Below are 11,188 nucleotides of genomic sequence, written 5' to 3'. Positions count from 1 at the left end.
CTTTCGTTAGCCGAAATGGCTTAAAGTGAAGAAGCAATTTCCATTAATTTATATGGGAAAAATTTTTGAGTGTTCCCAGACTCAAAAATTAACCTACCCAATCATACCAAATAACACATAAAACCTAAAATAACACTAACATATAGTAAAAGCAGGAATGATATGATAAATACACAGCCTATATAAATAGTACGAATGGTGGACGCAGGCAAGTTCAACGCATGCACAATGTCTTTATTTCATTCACCACGATCGAAACGCTTAATTACATCCAGTTTTACGCTAAGCGTAACACCCTTACGAGCTCTCTTAGGCTTTTCTGATATCTTAGGACACATCTTGCTAACGGATGCACGATATAAATCGAGATAAAGCACAGATGCTCACAGGCACAGTTCAATGCTATGGCGGCTTGATGCTGAGATGCTGAATGTAGTTCCCGGGGAAGGAGCTTGGTGGTGCCACTCTTGCTGCTTGGGGTGCGCGCTGCCTCTATAACGGCTCACTGTAAAACAAACGCTGAACGCTATTTTTGCTTTTCACCCTTTTTCGTAAAAGCGAAAATCCTCTTCGGATTTCTTTTGGTTAGCAAAAACAGGTACTGTGCTAATGTAGGTCTTTTGTAAAAGTGAAGTGGCATAAAGGGAACTTTTGAAAAGTGGGGATACCTGTATTGTCTTTCTCCTCTTTATTTCACCTGCCAACTCTCCCTCAATCCCTTCACTTCATTCTTCTATACTACCTCCTCCTCTATCTTTCAATGCAGATGAAGGGTCTCAGCCCAAAATGCTGACTGTTCATTTGCACCAAGAATGTTACCTGACCTACTGAATTTCTTCAGCACCATGCAGAAAATGCTGGAGGAACCACAAAGTCAGGCAGCATCTATGGAGGGGGAATAAACAGACCGAAACGTCAATGATTTATTCCCCTCCGTTGATGCTGCCTGACCTGCTGAGTTCCTCCAGAATTTTGTGTGCGTTACTCAAGATTTCCAGCATCTGCAGAGTGTTTGAGTTCTTTCAGCATCTTGTGTGTTACCTTAAAGCAAATATACATTTTGAAACAAGTATCATACCATAGTTTGAAAGCTGATGCCAATAATCAATACCTGTGAAGAAGCCATCACAATATTTGCCGAAAAGTATTCAAGATTATCATTATGGTAACAAACAGAGGGGACTATGCATGGAATCTTGATGAAACCTCTCAAGCGGGAGTATTGTCTGAGAACGAGGTTAAAGATTGCCTTTATTTGTCACATGTACATCAAAACATACAATGAAATACATTGTTTTCGTCAAATCAAAGCAACGCGGATGTGCTGGGGGCAACCTACAAGTGTGGCTACGCCTCCTGTGCCAACATAGCATGCCCACTACTTAGTAACCCAAACTGTACATCATTGGGAGGAAACCAGAGCACCCGGAGGAAACCTATGTTGTCATGAGGAGAACATAAAACTCTACAGACAGTAGCTGAAATTGAACTTTGATGTCACAGCTGAAGCTGCAAAGCTTTGTACTAATAGCTACGTTACCACCTTGCCTGACGGCGGCCCCCTAGGCCTGAGTCAACGTAGTAGTAGTATGTTACCGCGCTGTCTGAATGGTGATTACATCACAAGAAAAGATTCAGAAATGCATTGCCAGTATGTTGACAGAAGTCAGAAGAAGCATCTGTCAGGAAGCTTTGAGTAAGCTGGGGCTTTTCTAAACAAAATGAATAAGGCACCGGATATACATCTTTAAAATTATGAATAGGTTTAAGTAACTTCAACAGCATTAACAACATAGTTCACTCTGTGCGGTTTCAATGACAGTCTCTGTTTGACAATGCAGGTTGAGACTTGTTTTGTAAATCCCACGTCTTTCAAATCTACTTGGAATATAAACCACAAGAGAAAATATTTTTGGGAATGTAATGCTGTGTTTTTGAAAAAATAACTCCAAAGATAAGGTAAAAATTATTCTTCAAAATTGATTTTCTTCTAAAGGTTATTATGTTCAAAGAATTCTCTATAGCATTTTAAAAGTTAAAACCAGGGGAAAGTTAATCAAATTTCTAAGTGAAATCTTTCTCCCTGCTTCCACATTTAAAATTAAATGGGTTGTTTTCTCAGGACAAGGATGTTGTTTACGGACAAGGACAGCATTTATAGTCAATCCCTGATTATTCTATGAACAGTGGAGTTTGCCAGACCATTTCTGAGGGATGTATTGTGTCAGCCACTTTGCATGTGGGTCTGAAGAAACATATAGGTCAGATTAGGTAAAGCTAGCAGATTTCTTTCCCTGGAGGCAATCAGTGACCAGACAGATTTTTAAATCCTTCAGCTTCTCTGGTGAGATTCCACCTCAGGTTTCCAGATATTATTAGAGGTTTATGAATGCTAGTCCAGTACAAAGTTAAATGTAAATTTATTGTCAAAGTACATATTGTCACCATATGCTATCCTGAGATTCATTTTCTTGCAGGTGTTCACAATAGACTAAAGGAATATAACAGACTCAATGAAAAACTGCACAAAAATAAAAATTGACAAACAACCAATGTGTCAAAAAAGACAAACTGTGCAAATACATTGAATAACTAATACCTCAAACATGAATTGCAGAGTCTTTGAAAGTGGGTCTGTAGTTTGTGGAACTAGTCCTGACGAAGGGTCTCGGCCTGAAACGTTGACTGCACCTCTTCCTACAGATGCTGCCTGGCCTGCTGCGTTCACCAGCAACTTTGATGTGTGTTGCTTGAATTTCCAGCATCTGCAGAATTCCTGTTGTTCCTGTAGTTTGTGGAATCAGTTCAGTGTTGAAGTGAGTGAAGTTATTCACACTGGTTCAGAAGCCTGTTGGTTGAAGCATAATAACTGTTCTTGAACTGGTCCTAAGGCCCCTGTACCCCCTTCCTGATGGCACCAGTGAGAAGAGAGCATGGCCTGGGCGACTGGGGTCCTTGATGATGAATGCTGCTTTCTTGTAGCGGTGCTCCATGTAGATGTACTCAATGATGGGGAGGGCATTTCCTCTGATGGACTATTAGATTTAGATTAGATTAGATTCAACTTTATTGTCATTGTGCCAAGTACAGATACAAAGCCAATGAAATGCATTTAGCATCTGACCAGAAATGCAAAGAATAATGTTATTTACAAAATAACTGCGAATAAAAAAAGTGCTACAGCACACAAATATAAAAGTACTGAGACAGTACAATATGGATGCAATACTGCTTAGCGCTGTGATGAGAGGTTCAGCAGTGTCACAGCCTCAGGGAAGAAGCTCTTCCTGTGCATGCTGGTGCGGGAGCGGAGGCTCCTGTAGCGCCTACCAGATGGGAGGAGAGTAAAAAGTCCATGGTTAGGGTGAGATGCATCCCTGATAATGCTTTTCGCCCTGCCCAGGCAGCGTTTATGGTAGATGTTCTCAATGGTGGGCAATTGGGTGCCGATAATCCGCTGGGCAGTTTTCACCACACGCTGGAGTGCTTTGCAGTCCGATACGGGATAATTGCCATACCACACTGAGATGCAGTTGGTGAGTATGCTCTCAATGGTACAGCGGTAAAAGTCCGTCAGTATCCTGGGACAGAGGTGAGTTTTCTTGATGCTCCGCAGGAAATAAAGGTGCTGTTGCGCCTTTTTGATCAGGATGGAGGAGTTCAGGGACCAGGTGAGATCCTCGGAAATGTGGACACCAAGGAATTTGAAGCTTGATACACGGTCCACTACAGCTCCGTTGATGTAGATGGGGACGTGAGTGTGACTCCTGACATGCCTGAAGTCCACAATGATCTCCTTGGTCTTCTGGGTGTTAAGGGCCAGATTGTTGTTGGCACACCAGGCAGCCAGGTGCTGGACTATTGACTTGAGCATAATTCTTCTTATTTTGTCAATTTATACAACTGCAGTATTTACTTATTTTCTATCTGTCTGGAATGGAGAGCACTTGATTTTCACTTTAGCATGGAGCTTTAGTTTTACATGGGAGTGTGGTTGTTCCAGCTGCACAAAGACATCTCCAACAGAGCAACTACCCCTTATTACAGCGACGGGCAATATTTCTGTTGGAACTCGGTACTGGAACGTGAACCCGCCAGAGAGTCACCTACTGAGCCATAGCTGGGATTGATGAAAATGAAGGCTGATAGACTCTTGATTAATAAGGGAATCAAAGGTTATGGTGAGAAGATAGGGGAATAGGGTTAAAAGAGATAATAAATCAGGAATGATGGAATGCCAGATCAGACTCAATGGGCAAATAGCCTAATTTCCTTCTATGCAGGATACCCAACCTGGGGTTCATGGACCCCTTAGTTAATAGTAGGGGTCCATGGCATAAAGAAGTTTGGGAGCCCGTACTCCTATGTATATCTTATGGTCTTGGCCTGAAACATTGACTGTTCCCCTCCTCAGATGCAGCCTAAATCTGCCTTGGATGGTCACAAGCATGGTTGCAAAAGGAGAAGGATTGGGGATGGGGGCTAGCAACCCCATTCCATAAAAACCCAGAGCTACAGGAACACCAACAGAAGCTTCAAGGACCTCATCCCTGGGTGAGGAAGGATCTTCAAAGATCGGCTACACCTGGGGACAACTTGAAAGACTGACTCAGGTCTGAGATCTCTTGTGAGCTACTGCTGGTTGCCTATGCTCCTGTAGGAGGGATATGCTTAGGAAAATCGCAGATAGGCTAGGCCTGGAGACAATTTGAAAGACTGGCTCAGGAATGAGGACTCTGCCAAACTGCTGTTGGCAGTCTATGTCCCAATAGGCGTGTTTGGCTTAAGAAGAAGAAGATACTGTCTGAACTACTGAGTTCCTCCAGCATTTTGTGTGTGTTGCTCTGGATTTCCTGCATCTGCAGTATCTCGTGTGTTTCTGAATTTCTTCTGGCTGAAGCAATTTTCTGTAGCTTAGTTTGTACTGCTATTAGTTTTATTATAAAATAGACAGTATATTGGAGTGGGATTGCCATTAAGAGGATTACGCGCCATTAAGAGGATTACGCCCCATAGAGAAATGATACAACTGGCTGTAAATGTCACAGTAGAGCACAATATAGAATGCTGTTGAAACACTGGTGGTGATGACATTGTCAGCTGGGTGTGGTGTACTGAACACTAACTCCCTACTCAAGTCCAGACACATTTTGTTCTCTTGCAATGCACTTTCTCACCTTGTTGATGAGCATGAAGATTCTAAAAGGCATAACTTAGTGCACTAAAACTCAGGATCTGTTAGCATTTGCAACCTATTTGTCAAAATAAGACTTTAAATGCCTTCAAGATGGTATTATCCTGAATTTGGCTCTGTAATTTGATTCTCCATTTCTGGGCAATCAACACTACTCCAGGCTTGAACGAAACATAATACAATTGAAGATGCAGAACAGTTTTTAAAAACATTACAGCAAATAAAATAAATTCTAATCTGTAGTCAGTTGAGATGCTGACTTGACCATCAGAGAACTTTGATGGTCACTTTGAATGTTGTCTGTATGGAATTTGCGCATTCTCCCTACACCTAACATACAATCTACTGGAGGAGCTCAGCAGCTCAGGCAGCGTCTATGGAGAGGAGTAAACAATTGACGTTTAGGCTGAGCGCATTCATCAGGATCATGATAAAGTGTCTCAGCCTGAAACATTGATTGTTTATTTCTGTCTATAAATGCTGTCTGGCCTGCTGAGCACCTCCAGCATTTCGTGTTGTTGCTCTGGATTTCCAGCATCTGCAGAATCTCAAAATTCAAAGTACATTTATGATCAAAGTATGTATACAATACAGAACCTTGAAACTTACCTTCTTGCAGGCAGACAGAAAATAAGCATAATTAGAATTCATGAAAAGCTTCACACCACAAACACAGTCAAATATTCAATGTGCGTAAAAAGAAAGAACAAATTGTGTGAACAATAAAAAAGTAAGCAAATAACACACCGTACATGAACTGCAGAGAGTGAGTCCACAGCCACAGAGCCAGTCCAGGAACCCAATGATGCAGGCCACAGCCACAGATCCAGTTCCACACTGCAGCCAGTCCGGGAGCCCAATCATGCAGGCCACAGCTACATATCCAGTTCAGCACGCAACCAGTTCAGGAACCCGATGATGCAGGCCACAGCCACAGAGGCAGTTCAGCATTGAGGCAAGCAAAGCCTCACAGAGTAGTGAGCCAAATACTTGTTTGTCCTTTGCCCTCAGCCTCAACACCTTAATGTTTTTAATTTGGCTCAGTGCTTAAATCAGCTAAACATCAATTCATTTTAAGCTCTCTTGTCTTTATTAATCCCTATGAGTGTATGAATTTCCTCAGAAGAATCCCAAGCCATTCTGTAAGTATATCAGGAGCAGGAGGGTGCTCCAGCCATCTCTAGCCCTTTACCTTTCCCACCCACCTGGCTTCAACAATCATCTTCTAGCTAACTTCCTTCGTCTTCCCCTATCTTATTCTGGCATCTTCCCCCTTCCTTTCCAGTCCTGAAGAAAGGTCTCAGCCTGAAACCTCGAATGTTTGTTCATCTCCACGGATGCTGCCCGACCTGCTGAGTTCCTCCAGCATTTTGTGTGTGTGTTACTCTGATTTTCCAGCATCTGTGAAAGTTTCTTGTGTGTATACAGAAAGGTGCCAGAAAAAGGCCCAAAAAAATCATGAAGTATCGCACCCACCCTGCTAATGGGCTGTTTTCCCACTCCCACCAGGGAGGAGGCTACACCAGGAGCATCAGAATCAAAAACACCCTTTGCTAGACTGAGTGGAGTCACAACAATAACCTCCACCTCTGTGTCAGAAAAACCAAGGAGTTCAGCAGGAGGAAACTGGAGATCCATGAGCCAGTCCTCATCGGAAGATCAGAGATGGAGCAAGTCAACAACTTTAAATTCCTCAGTCTCATCATTCCAGAGGATTTGTCCTGTGGATGTGCCATTACAGAGTAAATACAGCAGCACCTCTACTTCCTTTGAAGTTTGTGAAGATTTGGCATGTCTGGCTGGCTGTCTGGCATATTCTGCCGGCGACTGGTGGTGTTCCGCAGGGATTGGTGTTGGGACCACTATATGTCAGTGATTTGGATGGCTTTGTGACTAAGTTTGCAGACGATACAAAGGTAGGTGGAGGAACAGGTAGTGTTAAGGAAGCAGGGAATCTGCAGGAGGACTTAGATAGGTTGGGAGAATGGGCAAGGAAGTGGCAGATGGAATAAGGTGCGGGCAACGTTTGGCCATGCACTTTTGTAGAAGTATTAAAGGCGTGTACTATTTTCTAAACTGAGAGGAAGTTCAAAATTCTGAGGTGCAAAGGGACTTGGGAGTCCTTGTGCAGAATTCCCTAAAAGCTAACTTGCAGATCGAGTCAGTGGTAAGGAAGGCAAATGCAACATTAGCATTCATGTTGAGTGGACTAGGTTAGAGGAGTAAAGGTGTAATGCTGAGTTTATAAGGTATGAGTCAGACCGTATATGATTTTGGAATGAAAGGGTTAACATATACGGAGCATTTTATGGCTCTGGGCCTATGCTCGCTGGAGTTTAGAAGAATGAGAGTTAATCTCACTGAAACCTATCAAATATTGAATGACCTTAAATAAAGTGGATGTGGAGAGGATGTTTCCTATAGTGAGGGAGTCTAGGACCAGAGGATACAGCCTCAAACTAGAGAGATGTCCATTTATAAGAGAGATGAGGAGAAATTTCTTTAGCCAGAGGGTGGTGAATCAGTGTAATTCATTGATATAGACATCTGTGGAGACCAAGTCATAGTTTATATTTAAAGTGGAGGTTGATAGGGTTTTGATTAGTCAAGGTGTCAAAGGTTACAGGAGAAAGCAGGAGAATGGGGTTGAGAGGGATAATAAATCAGCCATTCTCCTATGTCTTATGGTCTTATAGTCTTATGTCATCTGATACTTCAACAAGCTTCTATAGAATTGTGGTGGAGAGCATAGTGACTGGTTGCATCACAACCTGTCGTGGATACACCAAAGCCTTTGAATGGAAAGTCCAACAAAAAGTAATGGATAAGGCCCATTCTATCACAGGTAAAGCACTACTCACCTTTGACCACATTGACAGGGAGCATTGTCGCAGGAAAGCAGCATCCATCATTAAGGACCCCCACCACCCAGGTCCTCACCGCTGCTATCAGGAAGAAGGTACAGAAGCCTCAGGAACCATGTGTGTTGGCGCATGACCAAGTGGTTAAGGCGTCGGTTTACTGATCTGAAGGTCGCTAGTTCGAGCCTCAGCTGAGGCAACGTGTTGTGTCCTTGAGCAAGGCACTTAACCACACATTGCTCTGTGATGACACCGGTGCCAAGCTGTATCGGCCTAATGCCCTTCCCTTGGACAACATCAGTGGCGTGGAGAGGGGAGACTTGCAGCATGGGCAACTGCTGGTCTTCCATACAACCTTGCCCAGGCCTGCACCCTGGAAACCTTCCAAGGTGCAAATCCATGGTCTCACGAGACTAACAGATGCCTAAAAACAGAAGCCTCAGCACCCACACCACCAGGTTCAGGAACAGTTATTATCCCCTCAACCATCAAGCTCTTGAACCAACTTGGATAACTTCACACAATTTCACTTTCCCCATCATTCCCACAAGCTATGAACTCACTTTCAAAGACTCTTCATCTCATCTTCTCAATATTTATTGCTTATTTATTTATTATTATTATTTCTTTTTTCTTTTGTTTTCTTTGTATGTGCACAGTTTATTGTCTCTTGCACATTAATTGTTTGTCCATCCTGTTGAGTGCACACTTTCATTGATTCCATACCCTTTCTTTGAACTTATTATGAATGTTCACAAGAAAATGAATCTCAGGGTTGTATATAGTGACATATATGTACTTTGACAATATATTTATTTTGAACTTTCTTCGCCAAGCTCTTAGACTGATCAACACCTCCAGCCATTAACCCAACCCACCACTACCACATACACATAACCTAGTGTCACTTCATGTACAAAGAATCAGAATATGTATGTAACTGTTACTTGTATATTGTGTTTTATAGAATTGCTTTTATATTTGTATTTATTGTGTGTTTTTATATTGTGTTCTTTATGTTACTGTGTTTTTTTTAATGCTGCATCAGATCCGGAGTAACAATCATTTTGTTCTCCTTTACACTCCTATACTGAAGAATGATGATAAACAAACTTGAATCTTTGATCTTGAATGTTATATAACCCTATACCAGGCTAACATCCAAAAGTCACTATCTAGATATTGAACTCTAATTGTTTGAAGTAAATATAATATACTAATGTACTAGATTGGAATGAGGGGAAATTATATAGATTCGGATGCTGTGTAAATTCAGAGAGGGCCTCAGCTGGTCAGGGTCAACTGTGTGTGTTGCATCCTAGCAGTCTATTGATATCTTCAACCTCTCATGTCGGTACCCTTCTGCTGGTGCCTAAGAAGAGTGTGGTATCCTGCCTCAATGACAGTCGCCCAGTGGCACTTACATCCACTTACATCCACAGTGATGAAGTGTTTTGAGAGGCTGGTGTTGAAGCATATCTGCTCCTGTCTGAGGGGCGGTTGAATCTGCTCCAATTTGCCTACTGAAGCAACAGGTCCACAGCAGATGCCATCTCATTGGCTCTTCACACAACCCTGGAACACCTAGAGAGCATCAGGATGCTCTTTATCAATTACAGCTCCGCATTTAGCACCATCGTTCCATCAAAACTGATCAGTAAACTCCAAGATCTGGGCCTCAACAACTCCTTGTGCAATTGGATCCTGAATTATCTCACTTGCAGACCCTAGTCAGTTTGAATTGGCAAGAATATCTCCTCCACAATCTCCATCAGCACAGGTGCACCACAGGGCTGAGTACTTATCCCCCTGCTCTACTCGGTTTGCATCTATGACTGTGTGACTAACTACAGCTCCAACACCGTATTCAAGTTTGCCGGTGACACCATTGTTGTGGGCCATCCCAAAGGTGGTGATGAATCAGCATACAGGAGAGGGATTGAAAATTTGGCTGAGTGGTGTAATAACAATAACCTCTCACTCAATGTCAACAAGACCAAGGAACTGATTGTAGACCAGGAGAGGGAAACCAGAGGTCAATGAGTCAGTCCTCATTTGAGGTGGAGAGGGTCAGTAACTTTAAATTCTTGAGTGCCACCATCTCAGAGGACCTGTCCTGGACCCATCATATAAATGTAATTGCAAAGAAAGCCCGACAGTATCTTCACTTCCTTAGGAGTCTACAGAGATTCAGCATGTCATCAAAAACTTTGGCAGACTCCTATAGATGTGTGGTGGAAAGTGTGCTGACTGGCTGAAACATGGCCTGGTATGGGAACACTAATGCCTTTGAGTGAAAAATCCTACCAAAGGTGGCGGATTCAACCCGGTACTTCGCAGGTAAAGCCCTCCCAACCATTTGCACATCTATATGAAGTGCAGTTGTAGGAAAGCATCATCCAGTGTCAAACATCCTCATCACCCGGGCCATGCTCGATTCTCACTGCCACCATCAGGTAGAAGGTACAAGTGCCTCAGGACTCGTACCACCAGGTTCAAGAACAGTTACTACCCTCAACCATCAGGCTCTTGAACAAAAAGAGATAACTACACTCATCTATTGAAATGTTCCCACAACCAATGGTCTCACTTTAAGGACTCTTTATCCTGTTGTTTCTTAATCTCATTATTTATTGCTATTTTATTTATATTTGCATTTCCACAGTTTGTTGTCTTCTGCGCTCTGCTTGATCTTTCACTGATCCTGTTATAGTTAATATTCTATAGATTTGCTAAGCATGCCTGCAAGAAAAGGAATCTCAGGATTGAATGTGGCAACGTATCTGTACTCTGACAACAACATTTACTCTGAACTCTCCACGCAGCTGATGAATCCAAAGGAAGGGCAGACACCAATACAGTTTGGCACCAGCAATATCACAGGGGTTGCCAGTCAGCTTGAACTCAACATAGGATTGCCTTAGGCACTCCAGCTCTAGATTTTTCCTTGGGGTTTACTCCTGAAGCCTTCTCCATTAGTGGGTAGAGCCACAAGGTTTGAAGTTTGAGATCAGAGTTTTCCTTCACCTAGATGAGCTGCCAACTATGGCTGACGAGCCCCATCTGTCCAAAGCAACTGGTTTTAAGGTGCAGGTAACACACCTTTATCCCTTCTCCTGTCAGTAGAAGCGGT

The sequence above is a fragment of the Mobula birostris genome, chromosome 2 (genome assembly GCF_030028105.1).
Source record: "Mobula birostris isolate sMobBir1 chromosome 2, sMobBir1.hap1, whole genome shotgun sequence".
In the NCBI taxonomy this organism is placed as follows: Eukaryota; Metazoa; Chordata; class Chondrichthyes; order Myliobatiformes; family Myliobatidae; genus Mobula; species Mobula birostris.
Note: the sequence above shows the minus strand (reverse complement) of the source record.